The sequence below is a fragment of the Taudactylus pleione genome, unplaced genomic scaffold, assembly GCF_031769625.1.
Source record: "Taudactylus pleione unplaced genomic scaffold, aTauple2 ptg000662l, whole genome shotgun sequence".
In the NCBI taxonomy this organism is placed as follows: domain Eukaryota; kingdom Metazoa; phylum Chordata; class Amphibia; order Anura; family Myobatrachidae; genus Taudactylus; species Taudactylus pleione.
This window is the reverse complement of record NW_028285064.1, coordinates 3,851,193-3,874,638: the sequence shown is the minus strand read 5'-3', so window position 1 is coordinate 3,874,638 and position 23,446 is coordinate 3,851,193. Positions and strand designations below refer to the sequence as shown.

At 45.2% G+C, this 23,446-nt stretch overlaps 1 protein-coding gene across 11 annotated transcripts in view; it reads left to right on the top strand.

The window, feature by feature from the left end:
• LOC148478344 (receptor-type tyrosine-protein phosphatase F-like) overlaps nt 1-23,446 on the top strand; it is a 944,179-nt gene that overhangs the window by 403,523 nt on the left and 517,210 nt on the right. The gene's annotated exons all lie outside the window — the stretch shown is intronic.

Genomic DNA, 23,446 nt, shown 5'->3' with positions numbered 1-23,446 from the left:
CTGCGAATCCCATCCGCACACTAGTCATGGTATTTTCGGGAAAAATACCGTGACAAAGGGCCCGCGCATGCGCCGACTGGCCGCCGCTGCTCCCCCCCTGCGTTAAGCCCTGCCCCCGCGACCCCCCTCCCTTAGTTACACTTACCTGCATGATCCGGGCCTCCGGTTATGTCATCCATGCCTCCGGTCAGGTGAATCCCATACTGCACTGGGACCCGATCACTTGATGACCGGGCAGCAGTGCAGCATGGGAGACCAGCTGACCAGAGGGTGGACATCACCCAGAGCCCCGACCACCGGTCCCTGGCGTCAGGTAAGTTAATTTTTTTTTTACTATTTTTTTTTTGCAGTGTATCAGCTTGCGGTCTGTTTAGACCACACAGCTGATCACTGGGACCGACTCCATGCTCTGCTCTGCCTTTTAGAGCAGAGTAGGAGTCCGGTAACCGGGGGAGACCCTGGATAACGCCACCTCCAGGTGGCTTTATCATCACAGGGCTTTCCCCGGTATTTTTTTACAATTTACTTTTAGTAACTTTGGTCGGAGCACATTTCCCATTACAATTATGGGAAATGCGATCTGATTACTAAATATAAGTGATACTTAGGGGTTGGAGTAGAATTTTACGAATTCTACTCCAATTGCCCTGTAATGACTATAGGTGATACTAAAATAATGTGAAAAGGGTGTGAAAACACCCTTTTTCACTTTATTTTAGTCAAAATAATGTTAATAAATAGAGCCCCTAGTGTTATACTGCCCACAATGGCCTAGACCAAGCGAGCATTATTCCCAATGTGATTGCTCTAAAATAGTTTCTGTGAGCAGCGGGCTGTAGCCTGCAATCCCCTGTCTCTGGGTACTGTGACTGTCACAGATGTGCAGGCTAATGCAAAATTGGTGTTAACATGGTTCGGTGACAGTAAGACATTGTAATGAAAAAATGCGCCTTGTACTAAGAGGAAATGCAGCATCCATTCACTTAGACACATCATTCATTGGCAGACAATGATAGCTGGTTCAATAATGGAAGGGGCAGAGAGCTGTAGCTGTGGACGGGGAGCTCACTAGCATTTATGATCAGAACGGTATTCGACTAAAGGAAAGAAAGTCGTGGACATGAGACAACAAAAGTTCTGCTAGTTGGAGGGATGGGGAGAAATTAAAGATTGTGTGTTAGTCTTGTTTAATAAATTCAGTGTTTAGAACCTCAGGAGAATTATTATGGGTGTGGTATAAAAGATGGAAAATATAAAGGAAGACTGTCAGTAGGTCGACATGCAATATGTTGGCAGGGACAAAAGGTCAACAGTAGAAAAGGTCGACAGGTTTCAATGGTTGACACACAAATGATCAACACATTTAGTTTTGTCATTTAACCTTAACCCTCCCCCTGGTGCCTAATCCTATTCCTCCTCCCAGTGCATGGGTGGGCAATAAGCGGCACTCACCAGCTGTTGTAGAACTAAACATCCCAGCATGCCCTGCCACAGTTTTGCTATTTGGCCATGCTAAAACAGTAGCAGGGCATGCTGGGATGTGTAGTTCAACAGCAGCTGGCGGGCCATCTTATTGTCCACCCTTGCCCTAGTGCCTAACCCTAACCGTCCTCTCTAGCAGCCTAAGCCTAACCCTCACCTTAATAATTAAAAGAAAACAACATAAAAACATGTCGACCATTTGCACGTCGACCGTTTGAACCTGTCAACATTTTAACAATGTTGACCTTTTGCACTGTCAACCTTTTAGTTAGTCAACCTTTTGTGCCTGTCACCCGTTTGTCCCTGTACCTATTCACTGTCGATCTTCTATCCGGAAACCATCATTACTCTCTCCCCTACCCAAGGTTCTGACCTTCTCGTTATTCCCGTCTATACCGCATTTCATTAGTAGCAGGTATGTTCTCTCATCATGACGGGGCACATATAGAGTTGTCTGTGTATGTATACTGTATATATGATCAACAGAAGCTGATCAGCAGCCTTGATTGTCAGACCACCTGTGAGATCCTGGTGAAAGGTGTGTCAGGTTCTGTAGTCAGTCTCTCACTGCCTGGAGTACAGGTCAGAGGCCTGTTAAGAGACACTGTGATAGAATGCAGTCAGAATGCCAACCGCTGGGATTCCTGCAGTAAGTTTGCCCATGCCAGAATCCCGACACTTGTCAAAATACCAGCGCCGCCATCCCGACTGCTGGGATCCCGAAGGTAAGTACTGGGGTTAGGGGGATGGTTAGGGTAAGGGGTTATGCACTAGGGGGAGGTTTAGGCTGCGGGGAGGGAGGGTTAAATTTAGGCACCGAGGAGGGAGGTTTGGTTAGGGTTACTTACCTGGGGGCATCGTAATTCTAACCTGGTCGGGATGCCAGCGCCGGGATTCTGAGAGCCGGCATCCCATACCCAACCCACTGTGATAACTGAATGTAAGTGCTCCAGACAGGCCAGGATTTGCTTTTATGTTTTATTTTTTTTTGTGCTGCTAATAAAACTAGCTTTGGATACTTGGATACCAAGGCCCTGGATTGGTGTACTACTAATTGGTTGCTGCATGACAAGTTCAACCGTTTACCCCAGGAGACGGCATTCTTACCATAATCGTGCCACAATATATACATGTAATCCTGATGAATGAACAGTAAAATTCAATTCTGAAACGTTGATAACTTAAACGGGATTCAGAGCCTTCATTGGAAGCCGCCCAGTGTGTGTGTGTGTGTGTATGGACTCTCATATGTAGAGGAAGGGATCCTCTTTTTCAAACAACTTCATGTTGGGCATAGATACATGTCTCAGGGAGATTATCTTGCTTTTTCTTAGCATTCTGAGACCCGATTGATCAGAGTGGCGTCCTTGGATCCTTCTCGCAGCTGTTGTGGTGTGAGGTGGGATGTACAAGTTCCTCTTCCTCATTCCGGGTTATGTGAGCATATGGCTGTTTGACTGAGATGGTGGTGTGCTTAGAGGTCGTATAGTCCAATGTGTTTCACCCAATCATGGGCTTCCTCAGTGTAGTACATACCCTGCACAATCTGCACTCATTTTCTTCAATACCTAAATGGCATCGCAGTGCTCCACAAATCAACGTGAAAAAATAGCACGGCATCCATTTTCCAAGGTGATCTGTGCATACAGGGTACCGATCCTGCTATGTGGGTCTGCGCAATTACATAATCAAACTGGAGGTCATTCCCGTGTGACTACTGCAGCCTTGCTACCTTTAATTTTGATCTGGAGGACGACTGTTCACACAGAGACATTAACGCCAGATGCAATTCTGATTTGCTTCAAATTGCCTAATTGATGTCTCAGTTTACACAATGTGCAGGTTTTCCACTCTCCCAACATTTGTACGGTGAATGATTCCTGGTATAAAGACTTAGCAATCTCTCAAACACTGTATGTGGGAGATAATTTCTTTACAGTTTCCCATTGGGATAGATCTGGGTCAAGACACTGTGTCTGTTTACTGGACTTGGACTTTGCACAGCCTCCTAAGTAGTTCTAATAGACTCTGCGCGGCTCTCTCATTGATAAGCCTCTAGGAGCTTTGCAAAAAGCCCATTGAAATCCCCCCTCTATGCACAGTGAGAAGTGCTTTGAAACTTAGAAGCAGCGAGTTGATGAAAAGAAATTTGGGTCATTTAGGAGCACAGATTTTGGTCATTCTGTACCATTACGATCTGCTAAGTCAAAGAGATTGGAAGAACATTTTTTTTTTCAGGAGGGGGGCTTCTGGTGGAGTGAGAATGCTTTTTAACAGGCAATCAGCAAAGTCTTAAGAACGGAACATTGCACCGCAAGCACCTTATTACTGAGGATATCTTCAATTTGGTACCTACAGTGCACATGCAGACCTTCACATCCAAGAGTAGAAACACAAAAAACAAGAGTAGACTGATGCTTAAGATACTTTGTATCTGAATATTAGAACTCAGGTACCTAAACACTATGCGATGTGCTCACGATGTGATATCATGAGCAATTTCTCTTGAACTCTCCCCGGCAGCTCCCCGGCACTCCAGGACACGATATGCAGCAAAATATAACGGAGGTTTGGGCTAGAAACGACGGCACATAAACTTCTAGTCAGGGATATAGGGGGTTAATAAAGTTAAAGATGTTTGTTGTTTGACAGCAGGTAGGCAGATGTGATAGGGCGATAGGGTAAGGGGCGTGTTAAGTGAGAGGGTGCGGAGATAGGATGAGAGGTTAGGGGGCGTGTTATGTGAGAGGGTGTGGTGATAGGATGAGAGGTTAGGGGGCGTGTTATGTGAGAGGGTGCGGAGATAGGATGAGAGGTTAGGGGGCGTGTTATGTGAGAGGGTGTGGTGATAGGATGAGAGGTTAGAGGGCGTGTTATGTGAGAGGGTGTGGTGATAGGATGAGAGGTTAGGGGGCGTGTTATGTGAGAGGGTGTGGGGAATCTGATGTTATAAATCTGCCTCTTTGAATTTGATCTCCCACCCTCCCTCCCCTATTGTGTCTTGTGTCGGCTTTATTTCATTGCTGGGAAAGACCGGCAATATTGAAGCGTCCATCTTGCGGCAGTAAAAGCGGTGCGCACCCCTTCAATGCACTGATTAGGCTGAATTCACCCTATTGGGGTCAGCGGCACCTCTCGACCGAGCAGGATGAATGGTGCATTGGCATGGGTGTTGGGGCCGCATCACTTGCTCTGAAAGGGATAGTTGGCCCTTGCAAGTTTTTAAGATCACACTTACCCTTGAATGGGACAGTTGGCCCTCGCAAGTTGTGATATCCTTTTGGCATAAGACAAGTGGACGCTGGTTGTTTGCCGTTCTTCTTCCTGCCACCATACCTACCATTGTAGCTAAATAAAGCTGACCAGTTAATTTAAACGGCATAACTTGGTCTCGTGTGTTTATTTTAGTTAAGTTTAGTTTAAGTTTATGGGTCACATCTATCATCTGACGATAGAAAGTTTAAGCTGCACAATGTGTCACAAGATCTATCGCGCACGATCTAAAAATTTGCAGTATAGCAGACTAGATGCTTGCACGGATCAGGGATATCCGTGATGCAAGCAGCTGTCTGTAAAAAAATAAACACAGATGCACAGACGGATCAGCAAGATCCGTCTGTGCTGCTATGTTTAAGAAATAATTAAAGCCTGTGTGAAATAAAAAAAAAATGATGTGGCCCCCGCCCCCAAAAGAGCAACCAGCCCCAGGCTTTAGTGGCCCAGTGCTGGTTGTGCAAAATGACAAATGATGTAGGGGTCCCCCGTATTTAAGAACAACCAGCTCCGGGCTAGTTAGAACCAGCCCTGGTTACCAAAATACAGGGGACAAACGACGCAGGGGTCCCCCGTATTTTGCGCAACCAGCATTTGGGCTCTAATCCAGTCCTGGTTCTGGAAATACAGGGTTAAAAAATGAGTAGGGTCCCCTGTATTTACAGAACCAGCACCGAACTTTTTCTAGCGGGGAGGGGGCTAATGCCATAGCCAGGGGGACCCTATCACCGGGTCTCCCAGTGGAAGCACTAATCCTGACCACTAGTCAGCCCAGGCCAGGGATCCCTGGGCAGCTGGGGACTACCCCAATAAATGGTCCCCATCTCCATGGCACGCCAGGCCTAGGCTGACAGCCCGGGGCTATCCCTTGCACCCCTGGGCGGTGGGTGCCGGGTTGATTATGTAGTGTAGTACATTTGAAAGTGTTGAAAATATTGTCTTTTGCTGTGGAACTGCAGGTCCCAGCAAGCCTCTCCTGCATGCTGGTACTTGGAGAACTACAAGTACAAGCATGTGGGGAATTACGGGCCCGCTGGTACCTGTAGTTCCACAGCAAAAGCAATATTAAAATTAACACAGGACAAAGATACACCGTACAAAGTAAAAGTTTATTAAACATACATGCACACACACATGCACACACTATCTCACAAAAAAAATGCAAATACGTGAGCCACCGGACAATAGTACCATCCTGTAAGGATCGTACTTCCTGAATGAGAGCTCAGCGGCGGGATTTCATAATGGAACCCCGGTGCTGAGCGTTCATTGGCTGAAAGAGGTGAGTCTTCCGCCTCTCAGCCAATGAACGGTTCCCCCCATTGACTTCAATGGGAATGTATGCCCCGCGGGGACACGCATCGGGATCGCGAGTGGACACTCTTTTGGGATTTGGACATATTTTACACGATCTGTCGTTCCGATGCGTCGAAATCGGGCGAATCGTGGCTCTTTGACTGCTATAGTCTTTCAGTGGTGTGAACAGGAAAAGACATATGGGGATCAATTCACTTACAGACGATGTCCTGCCGAGCATCACCGCGATCGTTGGCTGCACACATATCGGTCAGTTACGGTACCTTGGACATCACACGTTTCCTGCACACCTCAATGGGCAATGTGGATGGGCGCAAGGTGCTCTTTCAGACTGGCACATCATATACATTGTGTTGTGTTTATGGCTTATAGCCTTATATATGTTTTGTCTGCATATATTGCGCAAATGGTAGCACTCATATAATGACATACAGGTGTGTCCTGATACAGCGCGCTACATCCTGTGCAACTCGGCATCTTTTCCATGTCTTTTTTTTATAAAATGTCCATCTTTATCGCATTGTGTTCCTGGCAATTGGGGAACTACAAGTGCCAGTATGCCCGAACAGTCAGGGTCCACTGTTACCTGTACCCCAACTGCAAAGAAAATATTTAAAAAAAAGACAGTACTCCCCTTGTCCAATAGAATTCCATATTTAGAAGAAAAAAAAACTCAGCTCCGGATCCATGCCGGGCACGTTGTACGTATGTACAGTCCAGCTTCCCAAAATGACATTTCCCCATGGTTTTCCCTACACGTCAGCAGTGAGTGGCTAAGAGTCAGACTGCTCTTAGCCAATCAGTGGGCGATGCCATACTAAGCGCCCACTGATTGGCTAAGAGCACCAAGTTTAGGTTGGTGCAGGCGTTAAGTATCAAACTAATGGTGCATACACACGGTCAGATTTTTCTTTAGATCTGAACGATAACTATTTTAAAAATCGTTCAATCGTTCATATCTATTGGAAAATCTGACATATCTGACCAGTCTGAACGATGAACGATGCGCGTTCCCGATGGTCAGATAACGATATCTGACATCTGATGTGTTTGCAGTCAGATTTGGACGATTCCATTCATTTTAATGTAGTCAAAAATCGTTCATAGTTAAAATTGTTCAAATCGTTCGTCAAATCGTTCGTCAAATCGTTCATCAAATCGTTCAGATCGTTCAATCTGAACGTGTGTATGCTCCATAAGCGTGCAGATAGTGGTTGGGTGCACCGCAACTGGCGTACTACCCACTTATGGGGGGGTGCATATGTAATTTTTTTCCATGCACTCAAAGAGGAAGCACCTACGTTTTTGGCAGCACACCCCATTACCTCCTCCAAATGGCCCTTAACTGCCAATCACTTTGCGAGTAAAAAGCAGCTGCTCGCAGCTTAGGTAATGGACATTGACGCATACGCAAATGGATGTTATTCATTCAAGTGGGAAACATCGGCATAGCGTAATTCTCTGAATCAGGCATATAGACCCCATGGGGCCGGACATACGCTGCTAGACGACATGACCTGGTCACAAAGGGGCCATGCTCATGTTACATGGAGGGCATACCATGCCCCACCCTGAATGCCAAAGTGTACAGCTACTGTACCAGTCTTCATGGTGTGCATACGTTTTCTTGATAGAGATGCAAATGGATGTTGGATGCAATAGGCAATAGGGAAGGCAGCAAGGCAATAGGGAAGGCAGCAGGGCAATAGGGAAGGCATCAAGGCAATAGGAAAGGCAGCAAGACAATAGGGAAGGCATCAAGGCAATAGGGAAGGCAGCAAGGCAATAGGGACGGCAGCAAGGCAATAGGGAAGGCAGCAAGGCAATAGGGATGGCATCAAGGCAATAGGGATGGCATCAAGGCAATAGGGAAGGCAGCAGGACAATAGGGAAGGCATCAAGGCAATAGGGATGGCAGCAAGGCAATAGGGAAGGCAGCAAGGCAATAGGGATGGAGGCAAGGCAATAGGGACGGCAGCAAGGCAATAGGGAAGCATCAGATTCACCTGCTGAGAAGTTTGATTGGCTGTGGTAGAACATGGAAGTCCAGGATTCGTTTCATGTATGATCATAAGGTACAGGGTAGACACAGAAATGGTGGCATCCGCAGAGGACAAGCTATATATAGTTGGATTATAACTGTCAGCAGTACGATTGGGTTTTTGGTCTATCTAGGATGTATCCTACTGATGACGGAGGTATTTGGGAGCAATACTGTGTGATATAGTTGCGTTAAATGTGTTTAAATATTACCTAGTTCCCTGACGTTGCAAAAATGTACGGTCAGGCTAATGTTCTTCCCTTGGTCTTATTTATCAGTAATTCTTTATAAGAACATTATACAGCAGTTATCCTGACCTGTCCATGTGACTGTAGGCGTCTGACGCTGTCTCCTTCTCTCTGACCTTTCCAGACAACACTGGTAGCTAATTAGTGAGAATGCAGATCCCTGTTATTATGTACAGCGCAGGGGAAATTGGAGCAGACAGTGAGAATATAGAAGACGGGATGATAACGGCTCTCTTATACAGGGACATTTATTCCAACCGGAAAACATTCAGATGATCTGCGCTTCAGCAACATGGTACTGTATTTCCACAGAACAGACAAACACCAGAAGTTACATACAACTGTCACCTTAATCCATTATATGATACATTTTCTATACCCCCTACTGTAAGTTACAAAGCTCTGAATATTTACCGTTGATGTCCGTGACAACATTTCATAGAATGCACAAATGTCATTTTTAACAAAATAAATGGTATAGAGTGGTCCACATATATACACACACATATCCGTGCGCTGCAGATTGCGTTACACATTACACATTAATTACTTGATAGCGCCGAACATCTTTTTGTGTGACTTTTCACCTTAAAATGTGTCTTATTCACAATCGATGTGAATAGTACTCACAAGCAGCAGTGATAGGAGGCATGCCTATATTCTGTGTGCACCTGCGGCTGTATCTGCATGCAAAATGCTACGTTTCAGTGTCACTGTAACATAGCATTACACCTGCACCTGCAGTCACACACGGAATATATTTGAAGGTAAAAAGTTGCTTGAAAAGATACTCGATGCTACCAGGTCACGCCGCAACATGGCACAACTAGAAGGGCTGTTTAATGTGCAAGGATGCTATATGTATGTGGACACATCAGTGTGTGTGTGTATATATATATATCTGTTTGTAGACATCATACATCATAGTTAGCACATTGACATGCATTAACCCATTGTTTGTGTTCTCAGACTCCGATTTGCAGTAAGAACTGCATAAAACTTAGCAACAATAAGTAGGGGAGGAATGTTATTATTCTTCATAACAACCACTTTTGCCAGTCAATTGACATGAATTATAACTCCTAATATAACCCATTTCCAGTAATATCATGTAATTGAGCACTACGTTGCCTTTTGACCAATATGTAACTCTTCAATGAGTGCGACTTGCTGTGATACTTTGTAGCAAATTCTTGTGATACAGTGCTCCAGGTCTAATCCTCATCTGACAGCCCCCACACAGAGGGTAATGGCCAGTCATTTTTGGGGAATATTACAGTAATGAAGCTGCCTTTTTGGGGGGAGGGTAGCACTGCAACACTACTTATATGATCCTGAGATACAGTGGCAAGTGGGCTCATTTGCAAAAATATGCTCCCCCACCACCTTCCCACCCCGCCCCCTTTGCATTATTTTTTACCAACATGTTTGTTTGGATAGCTTTTCCTGTACGCCTACATTTTGGTAAACTATTGACATCATTAAAAATCTGATGGATTAAAATTAGAAGACAAATTAAGCGTTTCACACTTTACAAACCAAATGAGTTTACTTGTAATTATTCTGCAGATCTGTCCGATAAAGATCGTTATTAGGGCTGTAGCCGGCTGCGCTGATTGCACAGCGGTTTATAATTTACATACAGAAAATATCATTATAGAGCTGCAAAGTCAATACAGTGCTGATCACTAATGACCTGCAGTGATGTAAACTGAGAGAAAAAAATGAAATAAAACTTCAGTCTCACTGCTGAAGTGGGTGATACATGAGAGAGAACGTAACCTTCTGGATTAAATGAAGGTCTTCCATTATGTCTGAGGGTAGCGGGAGGTGTGCTTTCATGAATTCATTATTCGCCCCCACTAATACCAATGTGCATTTCAAATAATTAATAGTGTATTCTGTACATAGGTGTAAAGGAATCGGCGGTGACTGTATGCTGGCATGCCCTTCCTACTATGCTTTGTGCAAGAAATTAAGGCTGTTAAGAGAGCAAGCACATGCTTGTCTAACATCTGTTCTATCAAGGTGTGAAAACAGTTACATATATACGTGGGAATGCTATTAGTAACTGACAGGTGGAAATGACTGCACTTTACAGCAGCTTTTGCCTACTGCCTCTCACATAACCATCTTCTCACAAATATAAAGCGACAAGGCAATAGGGAAGGCCACGGGATGTTACGAGGTGCGACCACTGAGCGACATCTTGTCGAAGACTAAAGGTGCTGTCGAAGCTGGATTATTGGCTGAGACAAGATCAGTTTAAAATTGAATCGCTGCGACGCCATCTTGCGACTGGCCGCAAGACGCCATCTTGGAAATGAGATCGCAAGATGCCATTTTGCAAATGGCCACCCAAGCGCCATTTGAGATAAACTCACAATTAAGTGCATATGGCAATATTACTATTAGCACCATGCGATTGCATCTTTCCCCATTTCTCATACACACATTAATACGCACAATTGCGCTGTTAACTAGTCGCATATTAGCGAATGCATAAGACACTGAATGAAAACGCTGTTTATTAGCTAAATGCGCACGCATCTGTCCCAAGTTAACTAGCGTTCTTATATCAAACCCCGCATACTCACACATTACATATTCACATACAAGGTTCCATAAGCTTTAAGGTATAAGATTTAAGTTTGTTCATTTAGTATAAATGCTATGACATAAAGATTATTTGGTAAATAAGGTTTTATACATGATAAGTAAGCCATGTTTGGTATTGTACTGATGCGTACTCTTTTTACAGAATTCCGGTATTATCGGTGTGGAAATCGCATCATGCATTCTCAACTTATGGACCGCAGAGACTTCAAGCAACAAAATGTATATGATATGAATAACTGTTAGGATGTTGCATGAGGCGGGAAACCAGAGACCCTCAGTTGTTTGGAGGCTGGGTTGTGTCTATTTGAATCAGCCTGTTAAACGCTCTGTAACAGATGCATCCCCCTTGGGAACCAATGGCATCAGCAACAAACTTCTCTATTGTTTTGTCTATTCCTGGGGGGTATAAATATGTGTGCTCCAACACTGGGTCTTCGTGCTGAATGCTGATTGACGAGGGGTTTCTTGCTGATGCCTAACATCTGGTCCGGAAGCGCCGTGTATGTATACTGTACTTGGGTCTGTATAATCTCTTTGCTCTTAGATTATATGAGGATCATAGCGTGTAACTGCTGTACTTTTACTTGAATATTACTTTGTGCTTTGGAACCACAGATTCTAGGTCTGAAGTCTTTATTTACTGTATGACATCGTACGCAAATTAGCCTCATCCTTAGAAGGTATAGGCAGGATATTAGAAGGTATAGGAAGGAGTGTATAGAGGTTCTAATTCAGTATTGTTAGTGCCCATCCACTAGACGATTAAGTGGAGCGATTGAACGATAACGCTTTAATTGTTTGCAAATTGTTTGCGAAAATCTCTAAAACGACCAGCGATGCGCGTGCCCGCTGGTCGTTTAGACATCTATCATCGGGCACACATGCAGGACAATCTGACAAATAACGTCAGGTTGAGCATGTTTGCAGATGATTGATGAGCCTGCACTGAATGACTGCTCGTTCAGTGCAGGCTCATCACAGACTGACAAACGACTGCACGATTACAATGTCGTAATCGTCCAGTCATTTTCATGTCTGCTAGTGGATGGGCACCTTTTCTGGAAACCATCTCCATGCAGATGTTGAAGCCAGAGAGTTGAGCTCTCGGGATCTCGCAGCCTCCTTCATGGCGACATTTGGCGCCATATTTTATGGCAATATGGTGAACAAGTGTTCTGTGTTCAGCAGCGTGGAGGCTCCAAACATCTTCTCAGAGCCGGCTGCACAAGAGCATGAAAGCTGAAGCCTCCTCCAGAACCAGAAGGGGAAGGACAATTCAGTGGTGCTCAGAGGGTTCAACATAATCCCTCCAGAAGGACTGGAAGGCCCTCTGTCACTGCCTCCCAATTGGTTCCAGCCTCGGCCTAATGCTGGCATGCCTTTAGACAAGCTACGCTTCTGCAGGGTTTATAACGCTCACCGCTGTCTGCCTTGCTTTCTATCATAGATTACAATGATGGATTTCGGTATCACTAGCAAACCAGGGATCCCAGTAATGTAATTAAAGGAAAAAGTGGTAACAAAAAGCAATACTTTAAATATGATATTTTAGTTTGCTCACTACAAAATAGTAATGCAGGTTTTTTTGTTTGTTCAAATCTGGTTATGAAGGAACAGGGCCGTAGCTAGGGTAGTGCGGCCGGTGCCATCGCACAGGGCACTACAGGTCAGGGGGCGCTGTTTGGGCCTGTCAAATTCCTGTTTATCATAATTCTCACTTGTAGCTTCCTCCTATTTCATCCCCAGCATCTCCTGGCCTTTCCTATCTCTTCCCTGGCCCTTTCCCATGAGGCCATTCCCCTTTTTTGGGTGCATTATGTCCCTTTGAAAAATGAGGGGGGCGCCAATGCTCTTTCTGGCACAGGGCACCAAAAAGTCTAGTTACGGCTCTGTGAAGGAAGCTTCAGTCTGACGATCTCTTGCATTTCTACCGCTGTCTGCCCAAGGCTAGGCTGCACCTTCCCCACTGCTCCCCAGCAAAGGCTTCGCCTGTTCAAAATCCTATAATACGCAGAATTTAATGTTCATAACCCAGGTATTTCAGGGACCAAAAATTGTGGATCTGGGATCCCGGTATTGGAATCCCTAGTCGCTATGCTTGGAAGCAGCGCAGCCGACATTTATCTGTTTGCTTTGTAATCCGCATCACAATATTTGTTAAAGCACCTGTTTCCTCTCCTCATTTACCATGGTGTGTATTCATACTCCAGCTCCCTGATTTCCAAGAGGGTGGCGGGACAGAGGGCCTCATTCAGAGGCGGTCGGAGGATGCAAGCGGTCGCTCAGAAACTGGGCGGCCGCTTGCATCCTGACCACCCACCTCTGTTGCGGTCATTAGGCTGTGGGTTAACACCCACAGCTCTAACGACCGCTCCGGTGATGGTCGCGATGGTCAGAGACCATTGCGACCATCGGGGCTTACGTCGAGACCCTAGGGTAGGGTCTCCCTTGTCGTAAGCCCCAGAGAGCTTCTGTCTCTGTCTGAGCCGGAAGCTCTCCACTGACATCACAGTGATGTCAGTGGGGCCTCCCCCAAACGGTAGGCGTTCCCATGGAAACGCCTCCGTTTGGGCTGCCACCCCCCCGGCCCGCCTTCCAAACGGGGCGAGCTGTCAATCAACATCGACAGCTCGCCCCCTTTGGATCGAGACCTGCTACGACCGGCGCTGTCGGTCGTAGCAGGTCTCACGCATGCGCACGACGGCGCTGGCGCCGTCGTGCGCATGCTCTGTGGGGGGCCATCGACCCGGTCCGAGCGCATTGGCGCTAACGACCGGGTCTGAATGACCCCCTGATTGTAGCAATGCTGCCTGCTTAGCGAACGTGGAATTTGTGCTTTAATGTTAGGCTATATATTTCCCATGACAGGGCACTTATATTACTTATGGCATGTTACTGGTTATAACATACCTGTTATTCCCGCCATGTTACTGGGTCCTTATATTGCTGGTGGCATGTTATTGGGCAATACTGTTATTGTTGGTATATTCCTGGGCATTACTACAACAGCTGGCATATTCCAAGGATACTACTGTTTTGTACATGTGATTGGGCATTACTGTTACTGGTGGCTTATTAATTGCCATTTTTGTTCAGACATGGTGGCATTTCTCTAGGCTTTACTGGTGCTGCCAGCATACTGTATACCATTGCTGTCGTATTGGGCATTAGTACTAAGCATAGCATACTATGTATATTATATTATATTATAATAGAAGTATTGTACATTACTTCTAGCATTGTATTTATTGTACATTTCATTTCATAGCATTCAGAATGGTATTGTACATACATTCATACATTCTGAATAAGAACTGGTAATGCATAGCTGTCCATATATACAGAATAAGATACATTTTCTATTATGCTGGATCAGCAGCAAAGTGGAAATTCTCTGATCCGCCTATGGTTAAGCCATCTGGTCAGAAGGTTTTGCTGCCGCATTTATGCATTACATAAGCTGGTAATGTGATTACTGGTTGCGGCAATACATTTGATGAGGTAGAGTACAGTGTATCACATCTAGGGCTTGATTCAGAGTTAGGAGCAAATTAAATAATAAGAGTGAAGAAGGAACAGTTTGCTCCTGGAATAAACAGTCGTACAATGCAAGGGCTGCAGATGCATTTATTTTTTTGCAAGCACAGAAAGTAATGACTTTAGCATGCAAGGATAAATACTGTGCAGCTTTGCTTTTACAATGACATTTAGAATCTAGAGAGGACACCAACCTTTTTGCAGCACTAAATCTCCCCGTACATTTTAAATCTGCTCCACCTGCAGTGCAACATGGTTTTGGAAAATAACTAAAATTTATTCCTATGGTTGCCAGCTGTCCTCGACAGTCAGAAAATCGGTCAAAAGTAGCAGGGCTGTTAATCCCGGACAGGCAGCGTTCGGAAATCTCACGGGCACTGGCAACAGCGCTGATACTCCTAGCTCGCTTTCCTCTGGAATGATAACTTTTCGTTCACCAGAAGAATCTTCTGACATCACAGGTGACCGGAGAGGAGGATAGATAAAAGCCAGTGCTCTACAGCTCCGTGCTGTGCAGGGCTCTGTGGATGGCGGGAGGCTGTGTGACCCTAGGATAGATGCAGGCAGCAGCACACTGTGGGGTCTAGTTACTAAACAGTGTTATGAGACAGAGTGAAAAGTGATAAGTCTGTGATAAGTGCCAGCGAATCAGCTCCCAACTGCCATCTCTCAGGCTGTGTTTGAAAAATGACAGTGCGGGAGCTGATTGGCTGGCACTTATCACAGACTTATCACTTTTCACTCTGTCTCCTAACACTGCTTAGTAACTAGACCCCACAATGTGCTGCTACCTGTATTTATCCTAGGGTCACACAGCCTCCCGCCATCCACAGAGCCCTGCACAGCACGGACTCCGCAGAGCACTGGCTTTTAGGGGGCAGAAGGGGGCTCTGAGACCTAAGAAGGGGCTTTGGGGCATATACGGTGAATGTTGAGCAGGTGGTGTATAAAGGGACTGCGGTTTTGGTCACGCCCCTTGTCAGGCCCATGAAGATGGAAAGGTGGTAACCCTATTTATTGCATTTTTTTTTTGCTTTGCTCCTAACTCTAATTTAGGCCCCCAGTGATCATATATATACACAAAGATGTACATATATAAAGGAAACAATACTGCTAAATCTGGCTAAGCCCTCCATATGCTCTATTATATGAGGAAGATCTAATCAGTAGCATGTAACATATGCAGCCTAAAACATAAGAGATGAAGCATGCTGACTTGTTTTTGAGAAACCTTTAGCTACTGAAGCCAAAAATAATGATATATAGTTACCTAGGGGACGTATGTCAGGCCTCCAGTTGTGAGGAATCACTGGGCTGTATGTTTATTGTACTCTTATTTATTTATTTTTTAAAAAGCTGAGAAAGTAGAAAGTAAAGCTAAAATAGTGTTTTTACGGCGCGGGCTGAATTGTTGTCTTATCTGCCGAGCTGTCACCATAAAGGTAAATCGCTTTTTTTTTTCCTTCTATTTTCAAGAGAATTGCAACTTTGAAGATATGTAATAAGTATGGAAAGTATCCAAAGTTGGAAGCACAAGAATGGTTCATCTATAATTAAGTATTGTGAGATTTCCTTTGATTTTATGAATTTATAATTAGTGTCTGTATCTGTTCGCTTTCAGTTAGCTGAATTGTATATTTCCCCTGAATGTAGCTGCAGTATATACCTGAGCCAGCGCGCTGCAGGCGAGTCTGAGGTCTCTTATTCCTGAACTCTTCATACGTAAGCTGATATATGTTTCCTACCGTGTGGAGTAATAGGAAGTAGAGTGATAAACCTATTTATGTGCATTATAGTGGCCTATTCATCTTCACGTATAGGGAGAAGGGCCCTAGACTGCACACCCTGAATATACATAATGGGAGGTGCTACCTGTTGAGACTAATGTTGCAGACACAAAAGGAAAAATTACAAGTGCACAACTCCAACATTACTAATTACATATACAGGTGCGCACGGAGGGGGGGTTCTGAGTACCCAGAAACCCTCCCTGCCCGCCGAACACTAAGTGTAGTGTGGACCGCAGTGAGTGCGGTTCACACTACACACAAACAAACATACTGATACTGGCACCGGGTAGTACGCTCGTACTACCCGGCGGTGGTGTATTTATTTTAGCAGCCAATGAGAGTCAGACAGACTCTCATTGGTTGCTGCGTCCACGGAGGGAGCCGACTGGAGCTCACTCATCACGCTTTCCGGCTCCCCCTGCAGGGGGATGACAGGATAGACGACATGACGTTTCTCCCATAGTGCAGAGTGGGCCGGGAGGAGCGGACAGCGGCGGTCACAGGACGAGCCGGGATTTAGGTAAGTTGTGTTTTGTTTTTTCTGTGTGTGTATGTAAGGGAAACGGACACTGGCACTGCATGGGGGGGGGCGCTACTGGGGGCACTGTATAGGTGGGGTGGCCGCTACAGGGAACACTGCATAGTGGGGGTCGCTATTGGGGGCACTGGGGCACTGTATAGAGGGGGGTAACCTCTACTGGGGGCACTGCATAGGGGGTCGCTACTGGGGGCACTAAATAGGGGGGTAGCCCGTTCTGGGGGCACTGAATAGGGGGACTACTACTTGGGACACTATATAAGGGGCAATACTGGGGGGGACTACTTCTGGGGACACTGCATAGGGGGGACTATATAAGCGGCACTGCATGGGGCACTGCAAAGGGCGGACTACTACTGGGGCACTATATAAGGGGCACTGCATGGGGGGGTCTATATAAGGGGCACTGCATAGGGGGGGCTACTACTGGGGGCACTATATAAGGGGCACTGCAAAGGGGGGACTACTACCGGGGGCACTATATAAGGGGCACTGCAAAGGGGGCACTACTACTGGGGGCACTGCAAAGGGGAGACCTACTAGGGGCACTGCAAAGGGTGGACCACTACTGGGGGCACTATATAAGGGGTACCACTGGGGCCACTGCATAAGGGGGACTACTACTTGGGGCTCTGCAAAGGGGGGACCACTACTGGGGGGAGGGGGGTCTTTAATAAATTATGCTGGCTGTATTTATTTGCCTGCTACATTCATGTTTTTTAGTGATAGAAGTGTGTCTGTGTCAGTCAGTGTGTGTGTAGCCCGTCATAGGCTGGTATATTTTACTGTAGTGGTCCTAAATCTAGATGTTTTTTCATTGGTTCAGTAACCAAGGATTTGGAACCCCCCCCCCTTATATAACACATCTATTTTTCACCTCACTTCTAACATATGCAGTAGCTGCTCCTATGTATCTAACACTCTTTTACACCTACCCTAAGAGGTTACCTGGATGTGGTGGGTAGGGCCATAACCTTGGCCATGATTATGCTAAAACTCTATAATTTTATTGCAAAATGTATTATATATGTTATTAGTAATTTCGGAGTTGTGCACTTGTAATTTTTCCTTTTGTGTCTATTCATCATCACTTAATTTTTACAAAAGCAAGTGAAAATGCACATTTTCACCTGCAATGAAAATGTGCCCGCTGTCCCTATACACTATTATCACAGATATCTCCTGCTTACCTTCCTCTCCCGGAATGGCCCGCTGTCCTCATACACTAGTATCACAGATATCTCCTGCTTACCTTTCTCTCCCTGAATGGCCCGCTGTCCCCATACACTAGTATCACAGATATCTCCTGCTTACCTTCCTCTCCCGGAATGGCTCGCTGTCCCCATACACAAGTATGGGGACAGAATTCATCAAAAGGGCCGGCTCCAGGGGCAGCCTCCCCCCTGTGCAGGACCGTTAATCGCCGCACCTTACCCGCACGTGTCAAGATCGAAAATTGGTGCGTGTCCTAAATACCATAGGACACCCCCCCTAAATGATGTTATTTGGGGGCGTGCCCGTATGGCACGCCTCCCTTTAATGTCAGGCTGATGGCGAGCCCAGCACTACGTCAGTAGCTGGGCTGCCCCCAGCCCTCTTCCTGCACTGAACGGATGCCACGCGCATCCATTCGTCTTCTCCAGGGCCGGCACTGCCGCACAGCTGTGGAGGTGCCCATCCTCCCGACTGCGGGACACTTCATCCCACTGGCGGAAAAGTGCCCCAAAAACGGGACTGTCCCGCTAAAATCGAAAATGGCTGGGAGGGGTATGCCCTCTATGCGGTGGCGCCCCTGTTCGACCACACTGGTCGAACATGTATAGAGCCGGCCCTGTTCATCATGCTCCGAAAATGTAATATTGCATTGGCCATCTCCAGTGCTCCTGCTACCCGCTGCCCGGGTTGGGAACAAGGATCCTTTTTGGATCCCTCTGCCCGTGCATGGCTCCTTCTGCAGGATGTCGGGGCTCCTGGGCGCAGGCTTGACCTTTTGAAGCCAGTTGCACGGACAGCTGATTTTTGCATCAGCTGTCTCTGCGACGAAGCAATGATGAATTGCTCCGGCGTCCACGGCGAATTAGAATTTTAATTATCGGGGTCTGTTCGGACCCCGATAATTAACATCATGAATAGACCCTTTACTGGGATACAATGTTTCCTGTTAATAATTGGCTGGAGAAGTGAATTCAGCGGACTGTCCATCGCAAATGCATCCTGCTTCTCAAATCATATTACTCCTGTGAGAAGAACTCCCCTGACCCGACATGTGATGTGTGCTGCTGATCAGGCCCAGATGTTTCTCTTGCGGTACATATAGTGAAATTTCCAGAACTGATTTATTTACAGACAACATACAGTCCTCTATCAGCAGTGCAGGTGAAAGCCGTCTCAGTTGTGCAGAACAAATTGCTGTAGCAGGTGCCAAAAACAAATGAAAACAGCAACAGGTAAAAAGATAAGAGACTTTGCCGGGCGTGAAGGCTCACAGCTTGCAGCCTCTAATAACGAAGGCTAACAAACACTCCACAAATGGAGCCTAGAACAGGCTGAGCTAAGGCCGGTTAGCCTTTGGGATTGCTTTTATGTCAAAATAAAAAACACGTATGAAAACCGTATGTGTAATTGGCTACATCGTATATGGTTTTCACAATTGTTATTCCCGTTAGAGTGGAAACCAACCCCAGGCTAGATACGTTGGACAGGAAACCCACAGCACGGGGTAGTGAGTACCAGTCCAAGCTGGTCAGTGTGGGATTAGACCCCTTCCACTCAGGGACTAGCAGCCTGGCGTTGAAGAGTGGTTGGGCTCTTCCTGATGCTTCAGGAACATCATACAGTTTAAATTTTTGTAAAAAATAAACACATTTGAAAAAGTTTCATCAAATAGCACACTAGTACAGTACATTAACATCATTCACAACTTTATTCTGATTATATTTATTACTAATTATTTTATTATTTACAATAATAATAATGAAAAAAAAAATCATTAACTCAAAATTTTGCAGTTTTAATAAAAAATGGGATTTTCTACCTGTAATCCATCTAAAATGTGCTCCCACCCTAACAGAGATGAGGCAGACAGCTCCATTCCGAGCCCCCACCTTAGAATGACGGTGAAATGAATTAACCAGAGCTCCGCTTAGCCACACAGCCAATCACAAGCAGTTTCTCAACACTAGCAACAATGTGATTGGCTCACACTGAGCTTTAAAAACCTATAAATAGTGAATCATTGATTATTCATGTGGGAAAAACAATTGTGCACCTCCATTAATGTGTCTGGTCCATTAATTTCCAGAGCCATACATTTCAATGGGGTTTATAATTCTAGTGTATTACTCCCTTTAAATGAATGAGTGTTTGGAATGAGCAGGACATTGACGTTAATGATGTAAGATGCAGCGCACTGCTCGTTAAACCTCTAGTTTTTCAAATGCAGAGTCGCGCTTTGAATGCGCTGAAATGGAACAAGCAGCATCCATAATTCCTTGACGCAATGCTAACTCAAGTAGGAAAGCAAATTGATCTGGACACGTAAAATAGAATTGGTTTTATTTGTACTTGTAAATCCATCATATCTCTGGAACCAGGGTTGCATAAAAATCTGATTTAAAAAAAAAAAAAAAAAAAACAGAATTATTTGATTTAAATCAGATTTTCTTTTGTATTTAAATAGAATTTTTTATTAAATTTTTTTTAAAGTAACCGTTCTACATTTTTTAAACACTTATTTAAAAATAAAATGTAATAAAAAAATCCTATTTAAATCAAATAAATCCGTTTTTGATTTTTTATTTTATTTTTTACAAAATCCAATTTTATGCAACCCTCCTGGGAACTAAGAGGAAATCAAGATGGTAGGAGGGGTGGTGTTAAGTATTGCATCATTATGCACTGCCCTACAGTGACAGCTTAAATTACATCGCAGGGGTGGGTCCATGTTGACACGATTTATAATGAATCGCATCATCACTCCACCCCCCTCCCTCCCACTTCGCTGCAGAAGTGACAGAATGCGCGGAGGTGGCTCACTTACTTGGGAGACCTCCCCCATAAATTCCAGGAAAGTGGGCAAGTGTAATTTGCAGCATTGCAAAAAAAATAAAAGCTATTTTATGGACCCCTTCTCCCTCCACTGGCCGCATAAGAACACATTACAAGACTAGCAGCTGTGAGCAAACGGTTACTTCTATGGCTGTGATGGATGCCCTTGACATGACTTCCATTTATTATTGCTCAGTGATTCTTACAGAGTGTACTTCTCACGTCCAGTAATTATGTATAATGACATTTCTTCTCCTACACAGATGCAAGATGTAACATTTCAGTTCTTTATTTGTTGTGTGCATTACAAAAAACAAAAAACCTATTCAGTTCACACGAGGTTGTTCCTGGTAGAGCCGCCATAACACAATAATGAAATGCCTTGCACAGTTTTCCACATTTGCACAACTTGTATCATGTACACCGATCAGCCATATCATTAAAACCTGCCCAATAATATGTAGGTCCTCCTTGTGCCTCCAAAACAGCTCTGCCCCGTCGAGGCATGGACTCCTGAAGGTGTCCTGTGGTATCTGGCACCAAGTCGCTCAGATTTCCTGCTTCCAACACATCAACTTCAAGAACTGAATGTTCATTTGCTACTTCACTTACAGTATCACATTGTAGCAAGATACTCAGAGGTATATTTACCAAAGTGCAGGTTTTTAGATGTGGAGATGTTGCCCATAGCAACCAATCAGATTCTAGCTATTATTTTCTAGAAGGTACTAGATGAATGATAAGTAGAATCTGCTATGGGCAACATCTCCACGCATTTTAGTAAATAATACCCCTCAATGTTATTCACTTCACCTGTCAATGCTTTTAATGCATGCTTGCCTACCCTCCCGATTCAGCGGGGAGCCTCCCGAAAATCGTGTGCCACTCCTGGCCCTTCCGGAAAGGCAGGTAAGCCCCCCCCCAAGCGGTTACAATAGAAACCCTCGCAGTGGGGAAGGGGGGCGGTGACGCAATACGTACTGAATCGTGGCCCTGCCCCCTGCTTCACAATGCCGTTTTATGAACGGCATTATGAAGAGGGGGTGGGGCCACAATGATGCAATCGCGCGGTCACGCCCCATGCTCCACCCCATGCACACCCACTTTCTGCCGCGACACGCCACCACCCGGCGTGGATGCCTGACAGCTCCCTCCCGGAAGGAGAGAGCCGAAAGTCGGCAAGTACTGTATGTTTTAATGTTACGGCTGATCAGTGTATATATGTGTTGAATTTATATATGTAGATTGAAGACACTCAGTACAAACAGTTAGGGCCATTGAGAGCTCTGACGGGCTCGGGTACTGGGGCAAGCGTGGCCAAATCTGGGAGGCATGGCCATGCCCCTCCCCCCCCAAAGAAAAAATGAAGAAGTTACCATGCGCTCAGTACAGGGAGGCGGCTCCATGGCAGAGGCGATCAGTGCCATTGCACCCACCTGCAACGATTTCTCTGTTGGTCCCAGAGATGTAGAGTTCCGCTCCTGGGCTTTAAAGATGTTATCTCACGAGCGACTCCGTGGCTCCCGGAAACACAGCTGTAACACAAACAGGGGGCTCCTCTGCACTGTAGGATATGAAAGCTCGGGGCTCGGTGTGAGCTCCATGTGTATAAAGATGTCTCCATCTCTCAGCTGTGTACATTCCTGCCGTTATCCGTGTTCTTGTCACTTTCATTCACTGCTCTCTGTAATACAGTCATGTTGCTGGGTCGCTGGGGATCTCCGCCTGTGACTGGCTCAGGAAGGGGGCTCCTTTTATCCTAATAATTTCTTCTCTCCAGAAGCCTCACCGTCAACACTGCAGCCTCTTATTTACTTTCACATTTTATTGAGGTGAATAGTATTCGGTTTGTCTGAGACCTATCAGCATTATAGGACTGCCAAATCTGAAAATGTACATTTTCACATATGGAGCCTGATGTTAATAAACGGAATTTGGTGTTAACGTGAATTTATTCTGCAGCTCTGATTAAAAAAAAAAAAAAGAAGCAAAGTTGAATGTAGAGTAATTAGGCTTTAATAGCACTGTTACATCACGTGCCACGTATGAAGCCACCTTTGTAGATAGAAAAACATTTTCTAAACTTTCCCCCGGAATAGTTTTTAAATGCTTCTCTGGCAAACGCGGCCTGTGCTCAGGGCCTTGTACCCTTTTTGTTCCACCTGGTCCGCTGCTATGAGAAGGATGCGGACTTAGGGGAAGAAATATCAAACCTTCTAACAAGGAAAAGTGGATCTGCTGTTCATTGCAGCCAATCAGATTGTAGCTGTCATTTTCTGGAATGTGCTAGAATCCCGTTGGTTACTAGGGGCAACATCTCCACTTCTCTTTTTAAAACTATTTGTATAGATCTCCCCCTATAGGGAAACACATTGGCTCATATTAGAGTTGAACTTAAATAGGAAAAGACTTTCCTGACAGTTAGGAGTCTTCGGGGTAAACTTACTAAGATGGGAGTTCTATTAAGAAGTGATTTTGCCCATAGCAACCAATCAAATTCTACTTCTCATTTATCTAGCACCTTCTAGAAGATAATACCTGGAATCTGGTTGCT